Raw genomic sequence first — 21,942 nt, forward strand, 5'->3', positions numbered from 1 at the left:
GTCGAAGTTTTTCCGGGACGTCCTGCATTTCCTCAACGTCCATCCTCAAGATCTGGGACCCAACTCCATCAGCAACTTATGCGAGTTCCAGGTCTTCTGCGAAGTATTTTTGTAGAGAGAACCCATGATCCCCTTATTCTGGAACTTTTTCCATCTAAACTGCCAAACCGAGTTTCCCAACGGTCCCAACCATGAGCTCGGAGGAGTTAACATCCAAAGACGCCGCGAACGTGGATTCCCGACAGTTCTTTTGCCCAGCCATCCCAAAGGCTGGGCCGAGTCATGGTCCTACTGCCGAGACACTTTTCCACCAGGCGAGAACCCTCTCCCAGGCTTCAGAGCAGACCTCTTGCCCATGGACTTCAAATTTCCCGATAAGCTCACAGAAGAGGAAGAGTCGGAGTTTATCCCAATCTTCTCCGAGTTGAAATCTCTGAACAACAATGGGCTCATCGAGATCGACCTATTCCGCTACTGGATAGAATGGAACATCCTTCCCTTGAGTCGCCGTGACGGGCTAATGTATGATTACGACGGCACAGTAGACCATCCATAGTGCGTCAGTCGCCACAGGCTCTCAGAGAGCGAAATTGTCGGAGTTATCAAGAAACTAACCGACGAGTCTTTGGAAGAATGCGCCATGATTGGTCTCAAAGCCTTTTGCCGCGCCAACCCGGTGCCACCAGTAAGAATCCAAGCCGCCTTTTGTCTTATTTATGATTAACAATGTTCATGGCTTAAGATTTGCCTCCATCCATCAGAAAACCGATGTGTTTTGGCGAAGGGGCCCCAAAGCGGCCGCCCCGAAGTCCACCAAGGCGCCGCCAAAAAAGAAGAAGACGGTGAGCAAAAAGAAAGCCGCCACAAAAGATTCATCTTTTGTTGGCGACTCACACACAGACGAGGCACACTCAGAGGTAAGGTTTTCCCCTTGCTCCTCATCTATGTGTTCTGACTTAAGTTTACACCATACATCCTTATGTGTAAGGCGACAATGATGAGAGCAAGAATGATGCAGTCGAGGTAATTTCCATTTCTTCCGACTCACCTTCTCCTTCCCCTAGACCAGCCAGGCGGATCTGCAGAAAAGTGCCCATGTCTCACCCACATTCTTATATGGACCTTGATTTCCTTTTGAAGAAAGCAAGATTTACCCCCTCGCGCAAGACCCGTAGTCGCTCTGGCGACTTGATCACCGGACTGCCTGAGAAGACAACCAGTCGGAAATGCACGAGCGAGGTACATTCTTGTTTTATTATACCCTTTGTCGTGTGAAATATGACTCGCCACTTTGTAAACTTCAAGCCTTTGTTCTGTCAGACTTCTCCTCCTACCTCTGGCAACTCGGCAATATCTGCTCTCCCGCTGATGATTCGTGTGCAAGGGTGAGTCTTCTTGGTTAACCCATTTTTTTCTAAACAATGATATGTGCTTTCAATCTTGGTGCTTTTGTCGCAGGGCACAAGTGAAGAGAAGAAAAACCGGCGACTCTCCTTCTGCTCTCCGAACATCTGATGCCTTAGGCACGAGCACCTCTGTTCTTGAGACTGATGAGGAGCAAACAGCATCTTGTGATATTCGTGCGGGCGATATTCCCGAAACCCGGGATGACTCACCCGTCATTTTGAAGGAGGCCGCTGGTCAGAGTAACCCGCCAATCCCTCTCAAGGCGACTGACGATCCAGACGTCGTGGTCACTAGCATTGGCTACTCCACTCCTCCAACCGCCGTGCTTTCTAAACATACCTCCAAGGTGACTCGCCTTTCCCCTGATGAAGACACAGAACCCCTCAAGCTCCCCCAATATGAGAAGCTGGAATTGGACCAGCTTTGTTCCGGCTTCACAAGTCATCTGGAGAGGGAGTTCGAACTGAACAAGAGCTTGCTCCGTCTTATGAGGACTAAACATGAGGTATGTTGATGTATTTTCCTGCACCCATTAGCCTTCCAAGGGCCGGCTCATCTTTTGAAAGATGAGCCGGGTCTTTGTAGTAGAAAAAATCTCCAAACTGTAGCCCCCAAGGGCCGAGTCATCTTTTGGAAGATGAGCCGGGTCTTGTATTTAGAGAAAAAAAACTTCAACTTGTAGCCCCCAAGGGCCGGGTCATCTTTTGGAAGATGAGCTGGGTCCTTGTAGTAGAGAAAAAAACTTCAACCTGTAGCCCCCAAGGGTCGGGTCATCTTTTGGAACATGAGTCGGGTCTTTGTAAAAAAGCTTCAACCTGTAGCCCCCAAGGGTCGGGTCATCTTTTGGAAGATGAGTCGGGTCTTGTATTTAGAGAAAAAGCTTCAACCTGTAGCCCCCAAGGGTCGGGTCATCTTTTCGAAGATGAGCCGGGTCTTGCATATGGTATGATTTTGATAAAAATCATACATTAGCCCCCAAGTATCAGGAGTATTGCTTGCAATAATGTTGAAACTTGTCTCCCCAAATTTGATGTGCAGGAATCTGTGGCACAGACCGCCGACTTAAAGAAAAATCTGGCTGAACAACAGGATGCCTACTCCGTGTTGGAGACGAAATTCCGCTTACTGCAGGCTGAGCTAGAGAAGATGAAGGCTGGCCAGAAAATTTTTGAGAAGAAAGCCAAGGCCGATCAAGCCGCCATCCTAAAGCATGCTGAGCAGGCTGAGGAGAAGTTGGAAGCCGCCCAGCAAGAGCTAACCGGCTTAAAAAAGCATGTGTCCAATATGACAGTCGCCATGTTTGGTAAGCGTTATCCTTTAACTGTTTGACTAACTAATCTAGTATCAAAAACTATCAAATACTGATGTACCCTTTGCAGGTGCACGAGCCGCCAATCTTCCGGACGACTACCTGCTTAAATTAAAAGCCATATATACCTTTGCTGAGCAGCTATACGCCGGTGGTGTGCTGTCAATCAAGGCAGTGATGGGCAACAAGGGACCAATAATGACCATCAAGTAGATGCTTGGCTTCTTGTCTACATTTCCTCCTCAGATAGAAGAGTTAAAAAGATCAGCCCCCGAAAGGGAGTGTTGAACACCCTAAGTCGCTGCTTAGCTTACGCCCCTGAGCTCAAAACCGAAGAAATAGCCGCCGGCTACTACGAGCTGAAAGAGGACGGGTCAGAATTCACCGAGGTGGACTATCACCGAACCATCATAGAATCTCGCTATGCGGCGACTCAACTGGCAACCAGTTTAGATCTAAACAAATACCAAGCCGCCTATGACGAGAACAAAAAGAAGGTGACGCCCCCTTCATATGAAACTGCTAGCCTGGTTCCTAGTCGTCCCAAGAATCCTTCTGATCTTGACATGGGTCTATCTCTCTTCCTTGATGATGAAGACGAGTTCATTGCCTTGTCCAAGTGTAACTGGAAGCTGGGCGACTTACGAATCGAAGGCGGGGAGAGCTCAAGGCAAGGCGACTCGGCGGCGGCCTGATATGCCCATGGATCATTCCTTTCCTGGGGGATGACACCCATTCTGGCCATGCGAGCCATTTAATAGCCTTGTTAGTATGTGTGGAACACCAAGTATGTCGTATTGTTTTTTTACGGAACTATTGGTAGTCCTTGAATCTTATGTATGACTCGCCTGTAATATTTTGATAAACCAAGGAATGTCTCAAAGTTTTCCTGGTATGTTAGGAAAAACAGCAGCCGAGTCAGTAAGTGCATGGCCAGGAATAAACTAGCCCCCTGGATCATGGCAAGAATTAAATTAGCGCCCAGGATATGGCGAGAAATAATTCAGCCCCCGGGCTACGGCGAGAAATATGAGCCGGGGCGACTTATAATCAAAGCTGGCTCAAAGTAAAAAAATTATAGACTCAGTGAGTTTCGATAGGATAAGACGAGTTTGCAAAACTCTAGTGTTACCCTTAGGAAGCTTTTGCAAAAAAGCCTAGTTGTTTTAGACCGGCTGATCAGGCGCGAGTCAAGCTTCCGTGAAGCAGGTTCAATGAACCAATGGTTTCTCTATTTTCCATGTGTGACTCTGGCCGGTACCCTTTATGTTTTAACCAAGGCGAGTTCGGGGTCCAAATAACGGATTGACTCGCTTTGAGTACATAGGTCCATGTGGCGACTTGTTCAACACATAGTCCAGTATAACCATTTGTAATGCGGTAATTTTTCGCTAGCCAAGAGGGTATTCAGGCTGAACTCAATGAGTGGAAGCCCCCAAGTGACCTATGATTCAGGAAGAAACCAGGCATAGGATTACAGAAGCGTATACGCTCTTACTACAAAACGACTTGGGGACTAGTAGCCCCCAAGTAAGCCGACTTAATTCTCAAAACCATATAAGGCGCCTATGTTTGGACCGTGCGACGTGGCAACGTTTGTCCTCTTTGGCGTTTATCAAAGCCCATTTTTAAAGCAAGTGCAGCATGGCGACTTACGCTCTTTGACTTTGATAGCTTCCATGTTTGGGCGACTTTATAGAACAATAAAGACTCATGCTTTCAAAAGCTAAAACGGCAAAGGACCCCGAAATTCGTGGGTGCCGACTTTATTGCTTTCATAATTCATGGATTACAATTTGCTGAAAACTGATAAAGAAAAAAGAGGGAGCTCATGGCTCTAAGTGTAGTAAGGCCGCAGATGGGCTATGTTCCAGGGCGAGTTGTCTCAACCTCTGTAGTTGGCCGATCTGGGCGAAGATCCATCAAATAGTATGAGCCGTTCCGAAGATTCTTGCTGACGACAAACAGTCCTTCCCATGGAGGTGATAGTTTGTGCATACTAGTATGATCTTGAATCGAATGGAGCACCAAGTCGCCTTCTTGGAAAGCTCGGCTCTTGACCCGGCGACTATGATAACGTCGCAAGTCCTGTTGGTAAATCGCCGATCGTGACCCAGCCAAGTCACGTTCCTCCTCCAAAGCATCCATCAAGTCTTGTCGTTCCAACTCGTTGTCCTGATCCACATAGGCGGCGACTCGTGGGGAATCATGTTTGATGTCACTTGGTAACACCGCTTCTGCCCCGTAGACCAGAAAGAAAAGAGTAAAACCGGTGGAGCGGTTTGGAGTCGTCGTGATACTCACAGTACTGATGGCAACTCCTCAACCCAACATCCTGGTGTGCGTTCCAAAGGTACCATGAGCCGAGGCTTAATCCCCCGCAATATTTCCTGATTCGCCCTCTCTGCCTGTCCATTGGACTGGGGATGTGCAACCGCGGAAACATCAAGCCGGATATGCTCTCGTGAACAGAACTCTTGCATTGCGCCTTTGGATAGGTTAGTACCATTGTTAGTAATGATACTATGAGGATTTCTGAACCTGAAAATCAGCTTCTTCAAGAATTTGATGGCCGTATCAGCGTCACAACTGCTAACAGGTTCTGCCTCCACCCACTTGGTAAATTTGTCGACCGCCACCAATAGATGAGTCTTTTTGGTGGAAGACATTTTGAAGGGACCGACCATATCAAGCCCCTAGACTGCAAACGGCCAAGTGATTGGTATGATCCGCAATTCCTGAGCCAGTACATGCATCTGGCGCCCAAACTTTTGGCAGCCATCACATCGGCGAACGATCTCCTCTACGTCTGCATGAGCCGTCAACCAATAAAACCCATGTCAGAAGGCTCTAGAAACCAAGGATCCGGACCCAGCATGATGACCATAGTCGCCCGCGTGAATCTCATTGAGAATCATACATCCTTCTTCAGAATAAACACATCTTTGAAATACCCCCGAGTCTGAAGTTTGTGTAACTCGCCATTGTATATAACCATGGATTTGCACCGACAGACGATTTGGCGAGCTAGCAACTCGTCGGCTGGTAACTCGCCTCTCGTGAGGTACGCCATGTAGGGAATCGCCCAGTCTGGAGTAGCATGGAGAGCCGCCACGACTTCAGACTCGGGGTCTGGTACTGCTAGATCTTCCTCCGAAGGCAGTTTCACTGAAGGGTTATGTAATATATCCAAAAAGACATTGGGAGGAACCGGCTTACGCTGCGAACCAAGGCGGGAAAGAGCGTCCGCTGCTTCGTTAAGCCGTCGGTCGATGTGATCCACTTGATAGCCATTGAAGTGACCCGCCACATCTGACACAGCTCACCTGTAAGCCGCCATCAGAGGGTCTCGTGAATCCCAGGTGCCAGAAACTTGCTGCGCCACCAGGTCTGAATCGCCCAAACATCTCACTCGCGTGACATTCATCTCCTTGGCGAGTCGCAAACCATGGAACAAAGCTTCATATTCTGCTACATTATTGGTACATGGGAACACGAGCCGAAGGACATAGCAAAATTTGTCACCGTGAGGCGAAGTTATCACCACACCAGCCCCCGAGCCTTCCAACTGTCTGGACCCATCGAAATAGACGGTCCAATACGTAAGATCTGGTCTGTCCTCAGGGATTTGTAACTCGGTCCAATCATTGATGAAGTCCATGACCGCTTGAGATTTGATGGTTGTCCGAGGCGTATATCGTACCTCTTGGCAATCCGTCCAGTAGCCTCTCGGTTCTGTATGATGTCGGCGAGGGGGCGGAGCTGACGACCATGATTGGGTGTTCCTGGAAGTAATGTTTCAGCTTTCGACTGGCCATGAACACCCCAAAAACCAACTTTTGCCAATGTGGGTAGCGTTGCTGGGAGAGAGTGAGGACCTCGCTGATGAAATACACCGGTCGCTGGACAGGGTACTCCTTTCCTTCTTCCTTTCGCTCGACAACTATTGCCACGCTGACTGCTTTGGAATTGGCTGCAATGTACAGGAGCATAGGTTCCTTGTTTGCCGGAGCCGCCAACACTGGCGGGTTAGCTAATTGCCGCATCAAGGCTTCGAAGGCTTCGTTGGCCTCGTCTGTCCATACGAAACGATCGGTTTTCTTGAGCAGCTGGTAGAGAGGGATGGCCTTCTCCCCAAGGCGACTTATGAAACGGCTCAAGGCCGCGATTCGACCCGCCATACGCTGCACCTGGTTAACGTTGGCTGGTTTCCCAAGTGAAGTAATTTCCTCAATCTTGTCCGGGTTGGCCTCGATGCCACGTTCTGATACCAAGAAACCCAATAACTTCCCCGCAGGGACACCAAAAACACACTTGGTGGGGTTAAGCCTCATCTGGTAAACACGCAGGTTGTCGAAGGTTTCTTTAAGATTCTCCAAGAGTGACTCCTTGCGGTGAGACCTCACCACGATGTCGTCTACATAAGCGTGGACGTTACGGCCTATCTGGCTATGTAAGCAGTTTTGGATGCAGCGCTGGTAAGTCGCCCCCGCACTCTTGAGCCCAAACGGCATGGAAACGTAACAGAAAGCTCTGAATGGGGTTATGAAGGATGTCTTCTCCTGATCCACCAGCGCCATCTTTATCTGATGTTATCCTGAATAAGCGTCCAAGAAACACACACGTTCGCAACCCGCCGTCGAATCAATAATTTAATCAATGCGGGGAAGGGCGAAAGGATCCTTCGGGCAGGCTCTGTTAAGGTTAGTGTAATCAATGCACATGCGGAAAGTGCCGTTCTTCTTGAGCACCAGGACCGGGTTAGTCAGCCATTCAGGATGGAAAACCTCGATGATGAACCCAGCAGCAAGGAGCCGGGCTACTTCTTCTTCGATCGCCTTACGGCGTTCTTCATTAAACCTACGAAGGTACTTCCGCACTGGCTTAACTTTAGGGTCAGTGTTAAGATGGTGCTCAGCGAATTCTCTCGGTACACCTGACATGTTAGAAGGTTTCCATGCAAAGATGTCCCGATTCTCACGGATGAATTCGATGAGCGCGCTTTCCTATTTGGGGTCGAGACCCGCCCCAATAGTGAACTGCTTGGTGGAGTCGCTTGGCGTAAAGTCGATAACCTTGGTGTCGTCCGTTGGTTTAAACTTGAGAGGCGGCTCAGAATCGATAGTCGACCTTTTGAGCGGTGTCATGTCTGCCAGGTTGACATTGGATTGGTGAAATTTGAGCTCCTCGGTCGCGCAAGCCGACTCGGCATAAGCCGCGTCTCCTTCTTCACACTCTTGGGCTACCTTCCTGTCGCCGTGGACGGTAATAGGACCCTTGGGTCCAGGCATCTTGAGCTTGAGATAAACATAGCATGGGCGGGCCATGAACTTGGCGTACGCCGGCCGTCCAAACAGCGCATGATAGGGGCTCTTGATTTTGACCACCTCGAACAGGAGGGACTCGCTCCTGTAGTTCGACTCTGCGCCAAAAGCCACATTAAGCTTAATCCACCCAATCGGGTACGCCGACTTACCGGGGACTATGTCGTGGAAGACCGTGGATGATGGCATCAGGTCCTTCGCCAAGAGGTTCATCCACCGGAAGGTGTCGAAATACAGGTTGTTGATGCTGCTGCCCCCGTCCATGAGGGCCTTGGATAGGGTGTATCCCCCGACTTGGGGAATCATGACCAGGGCTAAGTCACCAGGGTTGTCGACTCGGGGTGGATGGTCTTCCCGGCTCCATGTTATGGGTTGCTCTGACCAGTGCAGGTATGGGGGAGCGCCGACTCAGCTACGAAAGTTCTATGGTTCACCTTATGGTCCCGTTTACACGTGTTGGTGGTGAACACGTGGTACTGCCCGCTGTTCAACTGTTTGGGGTTATTTTGGAAACCGCCCCGATCCTCCTGCCGCTAGGGGTCTCCTTGCGTGGGGGGGGCTGTTGTTGGAACATTCCCGGTGGGCGGTACTGCTGGTTATGAACTTGGTATTGGCCAGCATTGTGTTGCGACCCGCCCTGTGGTCCTTGGTTAGGAAAACCTCCGAACGTGACCTGGTGTGACCCGGATGCGCCGGATTGCTCCTGCCGCTGGCCCTGCTCACTGCCTTGACTTCTCTTGAGCGCGTCGGCCCGAAATTCTTGCATCACGTAGCAATCTTCCCACGAGTGAGTCGCCGGTCCTTCGGCCGTGGCGTGCTGCGGGCATGGGCCTTTAAGCATTTCATGGTAATTACGTGGTTTCTTCCCACTAAAGCCCCGCTTCTTCTGACGTGGGTTTACGTTGCCTTTATTAGTATTAGCAACAAATTCCGTAGGACCCTCCTGTTGCCGCTTCTTGCCATGCCCGCCATGGTGGTTATTGCCCCGGTTCTGAAACTGGGATTGGCCCTTGTGTAACTCGCCCTTCCTGGCGGCACTAGTTTTGTCGTCGCCCTCTCCACGATCCTTGGTGTCGTCCGACTCAGCATACCTGGTAAGGGCGTCCATTAGCTCGCCCATGTCCTGTACCTTTCGCTTAAGTCTCCCTAGCTTTAGTACCAGAGGCTCGTAATGGCAATTTTTCTCCAGGATCAACACTGCCTGAGCCACTGAAATGCCTTCTGATGAATGAATAACTTCCGCAACTCGCCGGGTCCAATGGTGGGCCGACTCATCCGGCCGCTGGATGCAGTGTTGTAGGTCGACGATAGTCATTGGGCGCTTGCAGGTCCCTTTGAAGTTCTTGATGAAGCGCTCCTTCAGCTCCGCCCAAGTGTTGATGGAGTTGGGCGACAGGTTTTTCAGCAACGTGCGTGCCGTCCCTTCAAGAATCATAGTGAAGTATTTAGCGCAGACCGCCTCGCTTACGTCAAGCATATCCATCGCGAGCTCGTAACTCTCGATCCATGACCCGGGTTCGAGATCCGGCGATTAGTCGGGAACCTTCCTGGGCCCTTTGAAGTCCTTCGGCATGCGCTCGTTGCGCAAAGCCGGCGCGAGACACGATACCCCAATGTGTTTGCCCCCAACTTCCACGGGCGCGGGCGGTGACGACATGTAAGCCGGGCAAGCCTGGCCCGCCACGGCTGTTGGCTCTATGTGCCGCGCGGCTCGCACTGCATCCACAATATCCTGGGCTTGTGCATCGGGCATCCTGAGCGGATCGTGTTGGGGGAGTCGCCACGGCCCGCTGGTTACTGCGGGGAAGTCCTCATGGCGACTTCTGGTGTGACTTGCCTGAGGCGTGGAGTGGAGCCGATCAAGGCTATGGGAATACTGCACGTGCCGAACCATGGCTGTTTTTAGCATCTCGATGGCGTTTCTGGCTTCTATCTCGGCCGGGGTGTTTCCGTAGATTGGAAGGGACTCCAGGTGGCGGGTCGCTGCCAGCACATTGTCGACGGGATTTGAGAAGTGACCCTGGGGCATCTGGAACCGAGTCGCATGGGCATCCATCGGCTGAGTTGGCGGCGGATTGGGCGGTGGAACCGCTCCTCCCCTCAAGACGGTTTGTAAAGGTCGATCAGGACCCGCCCGGGGGTGCGCGGAGTGTCGAAAAGGCGAGTTGGGTGTAAGTCGGCCGGGATGCGCCCATTGTGCCTCCTTTGGTGGACGGCGTCAGACGCGCGCTGCTGTATCTCGAGCCGCCAACCTTCGGTGTTTAGCCGCTCCGTCTCTGCTGCGACCGCGGCTCGTTGCGTCTCAATCCTGGCGGCTTCTGCTTCCATGTCACGTTGTGCCTTGGCCATCGCCTCCCGCAGCTTAGTTAGTTTGGCGTTGACCGACTCCTGATTTTCAGACGTGATCGTGGTTGCCATGAGGCTCGCTATCTCCACCGCTAGCTCCGTCATGGTTTGTGCTGGGGGCTTGGATGTTCCCCCGGTCTCGTTATTGCCAGTTGGATTTTGCTGAGGCTGGGCTGACCCCGCCATGTAGATGGCAATTTGCCGGCGAGACCTCTCGAGGAATTCGGGATCCATTGCCAACGACAGCCCCCCGAGCTGTCCTTCCTTAAGAGGGTGGATCGATTCCCTCTCACCCATGGATGACTCGCCATCAGAATTGACAGGGGTGATCTCCTGGCCCGCCACTTTGTCTTGCGCGTCGTCTCCCTACGTAAAACCGACGAAAACATGGCGACTCTTGTTCTGCCGTGTAATGGGGAGGACGTGCCTGGCCGGCTCGACGATGTCGGCAGAGATGTCCGGCTCAGGAACAGGCGACCCGATCATGCTGATGAAGACGTTGATCTTGCCGAAGGGGACTCGGTAGCCAGATTCGACGGAATCGGCCTCCGACTCCCATAGCGAGTTGTTGATGTAGTACTTCCCGCGGCGGCTCTTAGTCATGATGCCGACCGCATAGCTTTCTAACCCTGGTAGGGCTCGCTTCGAGAACTCAACTCCACCGTGCGCTAGCCCCACGGTTTGCGCCAACTATCGTGGTTTTGTCACAACAGATGTCCTTGTGAAAGGACTTAGAGATGGAGCAATCGCACCTTGGTGGCGACTCGAAGGGGGTGAGCGAAAGCGAGACTCAGATTTACCCAGGTTCGGCCCCTCGTGAGGAGGTAAAATCCTACATCCTGCTATGTATGGATTAATGGTGGTTTCGATTACAAGGAGGGCGTAACTCGCCTGACATAGCTCTCGATTCTTTTCTAACCCACCTGACCTCTCCCTGGGGCTCGCCTTTATATACAGGTCGTGGCCCTAGGGTTTACAAAGTCCTGCCATTCTACTCTTCGTAGCTTCCTTATCCTTAAGTCACCGTGTCCTCCACGATCAGGAGCTTCCTTGATATTCCATCATCCGCATGATCTTTTGAACCGCCCTTCAACTCCTGGGCCATGGGACGCGCAGCTAATGGTGAGTCGCCCCTTTAATGACCCGGCCCATTAAGGGCGGGTTACCCATAGGTAATATCCCCAACAGCGCCCCCAGACCGAGAATGGCCAGGATAAAGGGATCGTCTAGAGGGCTAACGCTGGTTGATGGATGTTCCTGGAATGGAACTAGCAGGCTTCACACTTTGTGACTAGCTTAGTTGAATCTTGGAGGGCTGTGGGCCAATAGAAACCCTGCCGGAAAACCTTCTCGGCGAGGGCTTTGATCCTATGTGGGACCCACACATGCCTCCGTGAATGTCTGCCGACAGTTGTAGTCTTTCCCGGCAGATGCACCTTAATTTCACACCGTTGGGTCCCCTTCTGTGCAGAGTGCCGTCGACAAACTGATACATACTAGATCGGCCGGATACTCTTTCGGCCTCTTCTTGTTCTTCGGGAAGTTCTCCTATCTAAAGGAATTGGACGATGTGTTGCGCCCAAGCCGGAGCCTGTGGCTCGATGGTAAGGACTAAAGGCATCTCCTCGTTCGTGGGAGCGCTTGCCTCAGCCACGAGAACGTAGGGAGGGAGCGGCTCACCAGGCGAAACGGAACCGCCTCCGGCAAGTTCTCTACCGAGGGCTTTAGGGATCTCTACCGAGAAATGTTGGTCGGAGTTCAATTTTCTTATTTTCTTGGTCATCCTTGAGGGGGATACGGACGGTTGAGTGAGGTGAAGGACAACAACCGATGGTTCTATAGGAAGCTTCTATGCAACACACTTTGACAGGTCATCGAGAATGTTGTTTTCTGCTTGTAGCACATGTTCCGCCTGTAGCCCATCAAAGCGTTCTTCCAACTTCCTCACTTCCTCTACGTAGGCCTCCATCAATGGACTCTGATAATCTTTATTGACCTGCTTCACCACAAGCTGAGAGTGTCCTCTAATGATCAGCTTCTTGATCCCCAACTCCACCGTGATTCTGAGTCCCACAAGGAGCCCTTCATATTCGGCAGTGTTGTTTGTAGCTTCTTCCCGGGGAAAATGCATTTGGGCCACGTACTTGAGGTGCTCTCCGGTGGTGACAAGGAGGGGCACACCTACTCCGGCACCTTGGAGTGACAAGGCACCATCAAAATACATGACCCATTCCTTGGGTGTTTCCCTGCCGCGGACAATAGTTTCTTGGACTTCTTTGTCTGGTGTGGGTGTCCATTCAGCGATGAACTCCGCCAGTGCTCTGTTCTGGATGGTGGAAGTGATTTCGTACTTTAATCCAAAACTTGACAGCTCGAGCACCCACTCGGCTATCCTGCTTGTGGCTTCGGGGTTCCTCGGGATGTGCTGTAATGGGAAACGGGAGACAATTGTTATCTCATGGGCTTGGAAGTAGTGGTGCAACTTCCTCGAGGCCATGATGAGCCCGAAGATCAGCTTTTGCACTCCAGAGTACCTTGATCTAGCCCCGTGCAACAGGGAGCTGACAAACTACACTGGTCGCTGCACCACCTTCTTGTTTGCCAACTCCTTGGAGTTCTCCTTGCTAGCATGTGGGGTTTCTTCTGAGTTTGTGTTGGGCGTTGCTGTGGATACTTTGGCTTCACCCTCCATAGCATATACCGCGGCAACTTCATCCTCATTGATCTCCTCTTGTGTGACCAAGGCCGCGCTAACCACTTGATTCGTTGCCGCTAGATATAGTAGCAATGGTTCTTGCAGCTTGGGAGCGACTATGGTGGGAGCGGAAGAGAGATAAATTTTTCAGATCTTGCAGCTCCGCGTGTGCTTCCGAGGTCCACTTCATTGGGCCAACCTTCTTCAGGATCTTGAAGAACGGCATGGCCCATTCGGTGGTTTTGGAAATGAATCTGCTCAACGCGGCAACACATCCGGTGAGATGTCTCACGTCCTTGACTATCTTGGGGGCTTGTATCTCCTTGATAGCATTGATCTTGTTGGGATTGGCTTCAATTCCTTGCTGAGACACAAAGAACCCAAGTAGCTTGCCAAACGAGACACCGAAAACACACTTCTCAGGTTTGAGCTTCAGGTTGATCTTGCGCTTGTTCGCAAAGGTCTCTTCTAGGTCTTGCACGAGGGTAGCTTCGTCTCTGGTCTTGACCACTATGTCATCCATGTAATATTCCATATTCCTGTGCAGCTGGGGTCCGAATCCAATTTGCACAGCCCTGGCAAAGGTAGAACCAGTGCTCTTCAACATGAAGGGCATTCATACGAAGCAGTACATGCCGCATGGAGTTATAAACACAGTTTTTTCCTCTTCCTCCTTGTCCATGAATGTCTGGTGGTATCCGGAATATGCGTCCACCAAGGAAAGCCGATCGAACCCGGAAGTGGCATCAACTATCTGATCAATGCACAACAAGGGAAATGGATCCTTCGGGCATGCTTTGTTTAAGTCTGTGAAATCAACGCAAAGCCTCCATTTCCCATTAGCCTTGCGTACCACTACTGGGTTAGCAAACCACGTTGGATGCAGTACCCCTCGGACCAGCCCAGTTGTTTCTAGCTTCTTGATCTCTTCAGTGATAAATTGTTGCCTCTCCGAGGCATGTTTTCTAACCTTTTGCTTGACGGGTCTTGCGTGAGTGCAGACAACAAGGTGGTGCTCAATTACCTCTCTAGGAACACCAGGGGTATTAGAAGGTTGCCACGCAAACACATCGACATTTGCCCAAAGAAAGGCAATGAGCACGCATTCCTATTTGCCACTAAGGGTGGCACTCATGGTAAATATACCATCAGAGCCATCCTCCCTTGCGGGGACCTTCTTCGTCGTAGGGTAGGAGACCTTGGACTTCCTGCTAGTGGAACTCTTTGGAAGGTCATCGACGGGTGCAACACACTCCGCAGAGGTGCACTTCCTGGAGTCCTTGTTGATGTTCCCGCTAGACTTCTTCTCCCTCTTCTCACTCCTAGAGGGAGTGGGTCCTTCCGCGGCCTCAGATGCTACCGCATCTTGATACATCTGATCTACACAAATGACGCTTCTTTCTTGTCGAACTGGATGGATATCACTCCCATGGGGTGTGGCATCTTAAGAACATTGTAAGCATAGTGGGATGCTTCCACGAATTTTGCCAAGGTCGAGTGACCAAGAATTCCATTGTATGGTAGGGAGACCTCGACCACATAAAATACGACATTTTCGGTCCGGTAGTAGATCTCTCCGCCAAATGTAACCGACAAGGTTATTTTTCCATTTGGCTAGCCTCTGTCGGGGTTAATCCCTTGGAATGAACCCGTTGGCTTGAGGTCGTGTCATGGATCTACAACCTCTTGACCACCTCACGATAAATCAAGTTCATCCCTGCCCCACCATCAACTAACATGTTGCTAACCTTGAAGTTGTGGACTGTCGAAGAAACCAATAGTGGCACACACCCGACCACAGTAACGCGGTCAGGGTGATCCTCTCCGTCAAATATAATAGGCGTGCGGGACCATTCGAGTGGTCTTTGAGTCCCTGCTATTGGCTCCATGGCGTTAACTTCGTCCACCCACTTCATGAGATGGTGGCGAGAGGAGTGCAAGGATGCACCACCGTCAACATACATGGCATAGGTTTCCTGCTGGAACTCCGTGTCACTGGAATCCTCTCCATTGTCTTCATCATCACTTGTGTCTTCATCTTCTTTCCTCTCGTGGCCTCTGGTAGGATTTTCTTTCTACAACAGGGCCTTGCCATGGCAGCCTCCTCTACCATCGTGGACCTTCCCAGCAGCACCGTCTTGGTCCTTCTCCTTGTTGCACTTCTCGTACTCCGCTTTTTACTTTTCACCAAGTTGTTCGACTTGGCGGCATTCTTAGAGATCGTGGCCCTTGGTGCGATGGATCTTGTAGTATAGCCCGTGAGACTTTCCGGCTTTGCCTGCCGCTGCAGCCTCTCGACAATCAGCGCACGAAGTAGCTCCCTTGCCAGGGGTTTCGGCCTTTGCCTTCTTGCCGGCGGTAAGACCACCAAAGCCTTCGACGACCAACACTACCTAGCCCTTGCGCTTCTTGCTGCGCTTCCGGTTCCTCCCCTTCGACCCAGGGGCATCGTTGTCGTCGTCGAACTTGACTTCGATACCCGCCTCCTCTCCGGGGAGTCCCCTTCCTTCTTCAGCTCGTGCACACTTGTCCGCCAACATGTACAAATCATTGATGGTTGTGGGGAGTTTGACATTCATCTTGGCCTGCATCCTCCTATTGCACACATTCGAGTGGAACGCGGCAATCACGGCTGCGGGGTGTATCTCCGGAATGTTGTGGTGCACTCTGTTGAAACTCTGGATGTATTTCCACAGGGTTTCACCCTCCTTCTATGGGAGGACCTGCAAGTCGCTGGGCTATCCTGGCTCCTGGTGGCCACCCGTAAAGGTGCCAACGAACTCGTTGCATAGGTCAACCCATGACGCAATGGAATTCTCCAATAGGTGCATCATCCATGATTTCACATTTGGCTTGAGTGTCGAAGGGAAATATTTGGCGAGCACCTTCTCATACCTTCCACCGGCAGCCTGGACGGCAATTGTGTAGATGACCAAAAACTCTGCCGGGTTGAGTTTTCTGTCGTATTATTCCGTCAGTTCAGGCGCCAGCACTGGGTGCGGGGTCGCCAACATTTACGCCATTGCGCTTGTCAGATTGACGGTGTGCTTCATGGTGTCGTTTAATGGCGGTACGAGCGTCCTCCTTCTGTCAGTCTTCCAGGACACGCCACTGGTCTTGCTGGTCGCGCGAGCCGGTCGAGGCCATAAATGCCTCATCGGGACCGTCAGTGCGTGGAGCTTGTTGCGGCCACCCTTGAGATTGCTATCGAGGAGGGGACTGCACCGTCGGTGAGACTCCCTCAACACAACCATCTCTTCGGGCCAATGTCGTTGTCCGTGGGTGACGAACGGACCTGCTTGCTGCAATTTGTTGGCTTCGACGAAGACAATCAGACTTTGGATGGTGGCTCTCCACTCATCCATCTTGTCACTCGTTTGTGGAAAGTTCAACAACATTTGAGCCCGCGCCATTGCCTGTGCGGTCGTGTCCGGCATGGCAGAGAGGTGGACTGTGACGTTGCTCGACTTCTGGTGAAACCAGGAGGAGCTTCATCACGCCCTTGTTGTTGTGCACTGGTCACTGTGGTGGCCTATCATGGGGGAGGATGGGCTTGTAGATCTGTGCTTCCACTCAGCAATCCATCTTTTTTAGGACGAGGCACGCGCCTAGGAGCCTTGCGTGTGACAGGCGCAACTGGTGGAACGTGGTTTGCCTCGGATTGGGCGCCGGTGTTGCGAGTGCAGTCACTGATGCAGCGGATGCCTGGGGAATGGGTGTCGCTTTCGCCTGCGGCACTACGGCCAAACTCGCTAGGACGTCACTGGTGCTCGCCTTCGATGCCCCTCATTCCGTCTTACGTCACGGGGAACACGACGGCGGTGCCTCCTGCAATGACCGCGTCACCAACGGTGCGTTCATCGCCTAATGCCGCCGTGGTGCCAGCAATGTCTACAGCTGCACACGTCGTGGCCTTCGAAGTAGAACGATGTGCGTCTGCGCTGGTCTTCTTCTTGGGAGCCATGATGAAAAGGAAACAACGATGAAGATCAACATGCTGCCCATATCCTTAGGTTTGCGAGAATGAATCCCCCTTCCTGACACGCCAAAGATGTCGGTGCAGGTGTGCACACAATCACCTATGGGACATCGGGTCCCTTTGTGGTTCGGCGGGGAGGTCGTATGGCAAAAAGAGAAGAGACTATGAGACAACATGATGATGAGACTCGAGGATTTTACCCAGGTTCGGGCCGTTGTGAACCGTAAAACCCTACTCCTGCTTTGGTGGATTGATTGGGGAAGACGAAGTTTGCATGGAGCTTTGCCTCGGCAACGGTTGCCGGGGAGAGCTATCACGTACGTACAGTTACACTTGGTTCTAATCCCTTGGGGACCTGATCTACCAAGTGTCAAATCTCCAAGTGTCCGAATCATTTGCTAGTTTGCCTCGGGCCTCCTTTTATAGCTCAAGGGGCATTCCACGGTGGCAAACAGTCAACAGTCGTGATCAGATAGCTCACAGTGGTATCATACCTAACTATGGCACTTAAGACAAAGCGCCATAAATGCGGTCTTAGGTGGCGAGTGGGGGTGCGTTCCCTGCAAGCTCCTGTCACCGATGAACTGGCCGTGGCTTGGGGTCTTGGCACGCCTCTGGACAGGTGTCAAGAGGTTGCAATATGTCTTTCGGCGTGCCACCACTTATTCAGCGAGAGCCACCTAGCCATATGGGATCTCCACACCTCATCGACAAGTGACTCGTCTAGCAATGAGGTGGAGTAGTGGAAGGTTCGCCCGCACTTGCCGGGTCTTGGTGAGGATGCTTGTGCCTTCGCCCCTAGCAGGTGCGAGTGGTTCATGGCATGTCTTGGGTTGTTGGTGTAGGTCTTGTCGGGGTCTGGTTCCGGCTCTTCGCTTGGGTTAGTGGTTGCTCTTTAGGGGTTATGCTCTAAACACGTGTGCAAAATTCAGGGGCACTAGGTACCCCATTACTACTGCACCGACAATCGTGAACTTAATACATCGACAGGCAAGCATAGAAGCGCTCTCAAAGTGGAGTAATAGTAGTAGATGCAGGATCGTTTCGGTCTACTTGTTTCTGGACATAATGCCTATGTACACATAATCATTTTCATCAATAACATGTCATAACTATGCGCTATTTTGTCAATTTCCCAACAGTAATTTATTTACCGACCATGTTCTGTTTTTGAGTGAGAGGCCTCTAGTGAAAACTATGACCCCCGTGTCCACTTAATCATATTGCTAAAAACCAAAATACCTTGTTAAACCATAATTACTATTTATTTATTTTTTCTATTTATAAATCTATATATAGCATAATTAATCCTTCTAGGTAACGAGTTCAAGGGGCTTGACAACCCTCTTGCCTGCGTTGGGTGCAAGTGTTTGGTTATGTGTGTGCACTACAACAAGAACCCCCATATAGCAATGCATAGTTTGCAACGCTTTAAGAATGCGCTGCAATATATCATTGTTACAACACATATATACATTGGCAAGGACATCTGTTGTCGCTCTATGGACAACAACGAATGCCATATGTTGTAGTTTTGTGTTGCTATGTGTTAATGGACGGGAGAAACATATCTCCTCTCATCTAGAATTCTGACTTGTGGGCCCTTTACATAATAGTAATAACTTTTTTTGTTTCCCTTATTTATTAGTTATATTGTTTTCTTTTCCAATAAATCGTATAATAATGTAAGAATCAAATACCTAGAATTACCTTAATATAAATCTCCCTGTTGTGACCTGTGAGAACACGCCGCCGCCGAGCAATCCCACCTCCCACCGTCGCCCCGAACTCCCGACGCCGAACTCCCCTCCACCTCCACCCTCCCAGGCCGCCGAGCCAGCCCACCTCCCACCGTCGCCCCAAACACCCGACGCCGAACTCCCCTCCACCCCCACCCTCCCAGACCGCCTCACCTTGCTGCGCCGCCGCAGAGCCTTCTCACTTCCGCCGCTGGCCCCAAGCCCCCCTCCCCATACTGCATGCTTGACCATCCAAAGCCCCTCCCATGCCGCCGTCCCTTGCTACCCACGCTGCCAACGCCGTGCTAACACTACTGTCCCTGGATCCCTGCACCTAGCAGCACCGCGAGCCAGTCGTATGTCAATCGCCGCCTCACCTGACGTTGTACGAGCGAAGCGCCCCTGCATAGGTGACCTTCCCTCACCCTCTTCATCGCTTGTCTGAAACTGACATTTTTTCCACTGGTTATAAGAACTGAATCATCTGAGATTCATCTCTTTGTCTGAAAGTGTGAAGATCAATACAGATTTATTCTTGTACCCAATAAAAAACTGACACCTGAACTGAACTTGATGCAAGTGAAGTCAATTAAGTATATCTATCTAGCATAATCATTTTCATATTCTATTCAAGAAGTTATGTTAACAAACTGAATTTGTAGATGCATCTATATAAGTCAATTCAGTCAAAGTTCAATCATGAGGTCCTCCCAATTTCGAGTACTAGGCTATGCATCGACTAGTAGAAAACCTGCACCAAACTGTAGCATGCATGCTCAGTTTCATTAGCTTGTAATTTTGAAAAAGATTATTGTGGTGTAGTGTTGTTGATCATGTAGTCCTATTACTTTAAAATGTATTCTTCTATTGGCAAACTGGTCATGCACATTGGGAAATATATGGATGATATACATGTCCTTGTTGGTTGAGAGAAAATTTGATTGTTAGGGTAGTACGATCATGCTGTAAAACGACTCTAAAGAAACATGAGCTATTTTGTTTTCTCTTTCAGAATTTTTGTCACATCTGTACCATCGACCAGTAGTCTGAAAATTGCCGCCTACACCAAGACCAAGGATAGGGCCCAGCATAGGTAAGCTTCTCGCCCTTTTCATCTCTTGTATGATCTTATCTACTTCATCTTTGGAAAATATTTATGTCCTTGATGGTGAAGTTTGCTAGAAAAAGTAAGTTTGATATTTTTATGGACTGCTTATGGTTGTTAAACATAACTTGTCTTGATCAGTAACTAGAAAACTAGATTAAGTAGAATTCAACCTTACAATGACAACTAAACCCTGTATTGTAGAGTGGCTATGGATGTACAAATCACCAAGGTACTTTTGCGTTATCCTAGAGGAAGGAGCCGGTACTTGGCTGGCGTAGATGGATTTTTGGAATTTGCATATAAATATAAGACAGAAGATACCACGATCCTTTGTCCATGTGAAGAATGTGTGCACACTTCTTTACTGTCAAAGGATGCTGTCCGTGATCATTTGATCTGTAATGGAATTCTTCAGAGTTATAAAAAATGGGTTTTTCATGGCGAATCTTCAGATGAGAACAATGATGATCAGCAACCACAACCTCACAATGAAGAAATGCTTGCTAACATGCATGGGTTGATCAATGATGCTTTTAGGAATATGTATGATGATGTGCCAATGAGTGAGAGTCCAGATCCACCGAATCAACATGGACCAAATTTAGAAGCTGAAGAATTTTACAAATTGATCGATGATTCGAAGAAGCCTTTATGGTCGGGATGTGGATTATCACAGCTATCATTACTTGTAATTTTGTTTAATATAAAATCCATGAACAAATGGTCTGACAAGTCATTTGGAGACCTACTTGATACTCTACGCATGGCAATTCCAATCGGAAATGAGCTGCCCCAGAATTTCTATGAGGCTAAGAAGATTGTTTCAAATTTTGGCCTAGATTATAAAAAGATTCATGCTTGCCCAAATAATTGTCAGCTTTTCTGGAAAGACACATAAAATGATGATTTTTGCTCGATCTGCAAGGCCCCTAGGTGGAAAGATAAAGCACCGGAAACAAAGTTAACAAAGAAGGAAAGAAAAAAAGCAACACCATGCAAAGTTTTACGTTACTTTCCAATCAAGGATAGGTTGAAAAGATTGTTCATGTGCAAAGAGACATCACCTCTTTTGGATGGCATGATGAAGAGCGCATTAAGGATGGTGCACTACGACATCCGACCGATTCCCCAGCATGGAAGGCTTTAGATGAAAGGTACTCAAATCTTGCATCTGATTGTCGTAATATACGGTTTGGCTTGAGCACTGATGGATTTAATCCCTATGGGATGCTGAGTTCTAGTTATAGTTGTTGGCCAGTTGTTTTGGTAATATATAATCTGCCGCCATGGTTGTGCATGAAAGAATCTTATCTTTTGCTATCTTTGATAATTCCTGGGTCCAGAAGTCCAGGCGATAATATTCATGTCTTTCTCCAACCACTTTTGGATGACTTGAAAGACTTATTTATGAATGGAATTCAGGCATATGATGTATCTAAAAATGAAACCTTTACTTTGCGAGCAGTCATGTTATGGACTATAAATGATTTGCCAGCTTTAGGAATGGTTTCTTCACATAAAGTGCATGGAGAATTTGCATTTCCACCATGCGGTGCAGATGCATGGTCCAAACGATTGAAACATGGAAAGAAATCATGCTTTATGGGTCATCGCCGATTTCTGCCTCCTGGTCATAAGTTTCGTTTTGATGAAAAGTCTTTTGATGGAACAACAGAGCATAGAGCAGAGCCTCGAACATACTATGGACGTCAGGTCAAAGAAGAAATAAAGGCTCTTGGTGATTTTAAGCAGTCAAAAACTTATAAGGGATTAAGTAGTCTATTTACATTACCCTATTGGGACTATAATCTCGTTCGTCATAATCTTGACGTGATGCACATAGAGAAGAACGTGTGTGATAATGTTTTGGGCACACTTTTAGGTTTAGATGGGAAGTCAAAAGATAATCTTTCTGCTCGTCTAGATCGTAAAGAAATGAATATTAGAGAGGACCTGCATCCAGAGAAACAACCTTCAGGCAAGTTTTATTTACCACCCGCATTATTTACCATGTCCAGAAGTGAGATAAAATTGT

The sequence above is a fragment of the Hordeum vulgare genome, chromosome 6H (assembly GCF_904849725.1).
Source record: "Hordeum vulgare subsp. vulgare chromosome 6H, MorexV3_pseudomolecules_assembly, whole genome shotgun sequence".
NCBI classification, from domain to species: Eukaryota; Viridiplantae; Streptophyta; class Magnoliopsida; order Poales; family Poaceae; genus Hordeum; species Hordeum vulgare.